The sequence below is a fragment of the Carex rostrata genome, chromosome 21 (genome assembly GCF_964058835.1).
Source record: "Carex rostrata chromosome 21, lpCarRost1.2, whole genome shotgun sequence".
NCBI classification, from domain to species: Eukaryota; Viridiplantae; Streptophyta; class Magnoliopsida; order Poales; family Cyperaceae; genus Carex; species Carex rostrata.
This window is the reverse complement of record NC_135938.1, coordinates 3,063,857-3,069,001: the sequence shown is the minus strand read 5'-3', so window position 1 is coordinate 3,069,001 and position 5,145 is coordinate 3,063,857.

Genomic DNA, 5,145 nt, shown 5'->3' with positions numbered 1-5,145 from the left:
TGAGAAATATTTAATCACTAAATAAGTTTACGATCGTAGTAATTAAGGAGAAACATTAATTGTCAAGGAAGATTATCATGTCGATTAAATAAGTTCTATAAATGTTGAGAAAGGATTATCATTTAATTGCATGAATATATAAAAATGTGTGTTTTATATATTGAACATGACCTAAATGAATGAAACATTATATGAATTGTATTTTGTGTCATTAATATTTTCATTGTGTCTTTAAAATCTTAAATATGAGATGTATAGATTTTTCACATAAGAAGTGTATAACGTGATTACTATTTAAATACTATCTTATGATAGGAATGAAATAGTAATTCGTTGTGTACAACTTGTACGGAAAAAATCTATATGTTAATATTATCGTTGTCCCTCGATTTTGAGATATGATATTACTGGGCCCCTTGATAAAGTGTAATTATACCGCATGCAATATAACTGATGTAGTTATAATTATAATTCACTTGAGATTCCAAGAAAACGAATATAATGCAAGAATGACACGATCATATTTTGCATATTATTTATAATATCATGTAACAGGGATAGACACAAAATTAGTGGATCGAGTTAATGATTACTATGTCATTTGGAAAAACTATAATGTAACGATAGAACCTCTTATAGTAAATAATATAAAGTTTTATATTATTGCCAAGATGATATAAATCATCTATACGGTCACACCAACTGAAGAGAAACAATGAGTATTTTACATTTCATAATGATGTATAATATAAAATACATGAGATGAAATGTTATAATATGACATGCTTAGACCATAAATAAATTTGTGAAGTTATGTAAATATTATTTGGTATAATGTTTGAATGCATTATAAGAATAATAGAGACATTGTATAATAGAATAATATGACTAATATTATTTGTTTATAAATTAATTTATTAAACAAATAACATGATGAGATTAAAGAGAGTATGAGATGGTTAAACAAGGCTAGTGGCATTTGTGTACTTTATTTAAATCTTACACAAAGAGTTGCCATAACTCTTACCTATTTAAAGGAGATTTTTAAGGAAAATTAGTGCTAATTTTCTACCTAACCCTAGCCTCCACTCCCTTGGCCAAAATTACCTTGAGCAGCACCCTTTCTCCTTCTCCTTATCCGAAAGTTGTGAGGCTTCTCCTTGGCCAAAATTTGTGAGGCTTGCTCCTAGGCCGAAATCTTCTCTCATCTTTTCTTGCTATGTGGTTGGATCTAAGTTTTGAACTTCACATCCATCTATCTAAGAGGTGTGGTAATTCGTTGTTTAGGTTCAATGTGAACCAAGAGGTGTTTGCAAAAGAAATGTGATTTTCAAGAGATCTAAAAGAGAAACCGACTTCTCTCTAATCAAGAAATTTGACAATCTCTTTAGGTAAAACAATCTACATCCTCTCTAGCAATAAAGTAGATAAAAATTATTTACTCTATTTAGTGCATATTAAGTGTTTGTTAAAATACTTAAAAAAAATTCTTACTTACTATTATCATATAAATTAAGTTCTTTGTGTATTGAGAGAAATAGTGATAGAAAAAATTTAATTTCTCACCATATAGGCATACACATGAAATCCCAACATATTATATATACTACTTTGTAATATTATATATACATTTTTTATATAATGATTTACATTTTGTGCAATTTAATGCTTTTCATTTTCTATATCATTATTATACATACTAGTTTTTATACGACATTGAGGTTGGGCTGCAAACGAATCAAACAAAATCAAACTTAATCTAGTTTGAGTTTGAGTTTGAAAAAGATTTGAATTGAATTGGTTTGATTTGTTTCAGAACGAACTTCAATCAAACGAATTAATTGCGAATTTTTTTTCGAATCGAAGTCAATAAAACCACGAACTACGAGCTTTTTTTGGTAGCCATATCGCCCTTCATTATTTTTTTAAAGTTAGATAGCTTAATCTAAACATTGTATTGGATCTTAACTGATCATATCAGGTATCTATTTGTACCTATTTAAAATGAAACCTTGATTTTGCACTGAGCCACCGACGTTGCTCTAATTTGAACGGTACATGTTAATTTGAGATTTGAATCTAAATAGTTCGCGAATCAATTTCGAACAAACTATACCGAATTTGAGTTTCAATAAAATTCGAACTGAACTGGTTTTATTTTTTTCAGAACGAACTTCAATCGAACAAGTTAATTGCGAATTTGTTTTCAAATCGAAATCAATCGAATCACGAACTGCCTTTTTTGGCAGCGAGGTATCACAAACTATCTTATTGTGAAAAGTTATTTTTTTACATAGATGCCCACAGTAAGTCACTTCTGAATAAAATGTTTTTGGAAAAAAGATATAGGGTTGTTTCTGTAAATTTAAGTTGGCTAGATATTTGGCGCACTTCTATTGATATTCACCGTATTTGATTTACACCTCAATGTTTTTTCCTTGTGAATCTCTTATTGAAAGTACAGCTAAGTTGATTCTGACGCCTGACATTAAAATCAAAACATAAACTGTTAGTCCTAGTTCAATCCAAAAAAGTTACAGGAGTATAATTGCACAGTGTGTTTTTGGTGCAATAGTAAAAATAGTTTCTTTTGTCATGTACAACAGTACAAGTGTTCAGAAAAAAAGTAAATACCAATCATTCAACTAAAAAAAAATTTACCAATCATTTTTAATAAGATAAAAATCTCACTACATTTTTAATTATTAGCTTCTCATCCTTGCTTTGAAATAACCACATTAACAAATGCAACCAATTGGTAACTGAAATGTACTTGCTATCATAGTGACAAGATTCGGGTATATTTCACGTTTAATTTGTGTGTTAAATGTTTTCTTGACGTTTCCGAACTGAACTCCAAATAAAATAAAAAAATTAATGTTTTATTCACGAATAAAACACGAGTCACGTATTATTCGCGAAAAAAAATCAAATTTTTTTTTGGCTTTCTTATTGTACCGAATCATTCCCGAATTATATCCGAATTATACTCGAATCACAAATTGAACTCGCCGAACTGAACCCCAACTTTTCGTTTGTCACTATGCATGCTATCAGTATGTATAATTAGAAAATTATATGATGGTTTAGTTTAATAAGGATACAAAAACAACATACATCAGACGAGGAGTATTCTAATGTCACAAGTTCGTTGTGATAAAAAAATGCAACATTTTCTTTTTTTTACATTTATGTGTTCAAATTTTTTAATGCAACTATTTATCTTGTTAGAAATGCATCAATATAAACTTTTATAATTATCAAAATTCAATTGAAAAAATGCATTTTTGCAGGAGACGTCTTGTGGAAAAATGGCGTTTGGAATGGAGATTTAATTGGGACTTTTAAGGCATGTTCAAATAACATACATGTCATGATCACCAACTTTCGGTGAATAGGGTTTATTTTTACAAATTCATATATATCAATTGTTTATATATTAGATCAAGTGGCTAAACACACTAAAATTACACTATCATAGTTAAGAGGAGAGATCGACTTACACCGTTTTTTGGTGACACCGGAATATACCCTACATTTTCAAAGTCCAAACGGCCGATCCAAATTGTTCAACATGATGGTTATATTAAATTGTGCTTGCAAATCAAATTTTACATTTTTTTTGAATTTTTTTTACTATTTATTAAGACGGGTACAAAAATTCAATAGTCTAAAAACAATGATATTGTAAAATACTTAATAAATAGTAAAAAAAAATGTAAAATGTGATATGCAAGCATTTTTTTAATATATCCATCATATTGAACAATTTGGATCGACTGTTTAGATTTTGAAAACTTAAAAAATATAAAGGATAATCGGATGTCACCAAAAATAAAAACAGTGTAAGTGGATCCCTCCTTCGTAGTTAAATGTACCTAGAAACTGAAATTGTAAACTTGAGAACATTGCTTACTCTAATTGATTTGAAAAAAAAAATCACTTTCAATACTATTTTGACGTGCTTAATTTGTTTTAAGTAACAATATGGGTCAGAGTTTTTTGTTTCAAAAAATCTTCACTGGAATGTAATAATATAATTAAATATAAACTCCTTGCCAAAAAAAAATCAACAAATTTCTGTTAACATTCAAACCCTGGTTGGAGAGATGAAGGAAATTATTAAATTAATGCCTTCAACTATTTTTTTTTTTTTGATTGAAAACCCGGCAGTTTCATTGATAGAAAAATTACAAGTAGCTGTTACGTAAGATTAGACAACTAGTGTCTGTGAAAAACACATAGCTAAACAAAATAAAAAATGCATAGAAGTATGTGCATCCTGTGGACGCAAATTGATCATTATAGTGATAGAAGCCTAGCGATAGTGTTCTCTGTACACATATCACAACCGAAAAGACATTGAATCCAAACCAGATCGAGAATTGAATCGATCGGACTAAAACAGTCATTCATCAGCCGAACAGGCACTAAATCAAACAAAATTAAGAACTAAATCAACCAGCTCAGAACAGTTATCTCAAAATATGAAAAAAAAAAAAAATAACACAAAACAACACATAACATCATCATCACAAAAACAAACATTTATTTCCTAGCCTCCAACTTGACGCTCAATCGGCACTAGGCTTCCATGTATTTAGTGGCAAAAATAAAAAAAATCAAACAATTCTTTAACCGCAATGTTTGACTGCATTAGCGTCTAAAATGTTACCAGTTGCAAAATCCATTTAAGCCGATGTGACACTATATTTACTGTGCATGAAACGAACGGGAGCCTCTCATCAAAGTTGAAAAATTAAGAGTTATCTAATCTGAGGTTTGAAATTGATAATGACAGATATACCCCCAAATCATTCAACCACATTACCACAACCGCCAACTGCTTAACAATTTACAAGGTGCAGCTTTACCTTCCCGTCTCCTTCAGGCTTCAGCCATAGATGCGATGGCAGTATGGTAATTTCAACAAAGAACCAAACCCGTTTGTTGGCCTCTCATTCTGTCTAGATTGCCCACACAGGAAAGCAAAGAGCAATCTGACGTGTCCAATGGCAGTGATTTGATTGGTTCTTTTAAGAGGGTATTATCGGGTGGTTGTCACTTCGTAACCAACCATTTTTATTATTTCAGGAAAACAATTTTGGCGCTTTTTTCTTGATTAATGTCTTCTTTTTCTTAAAA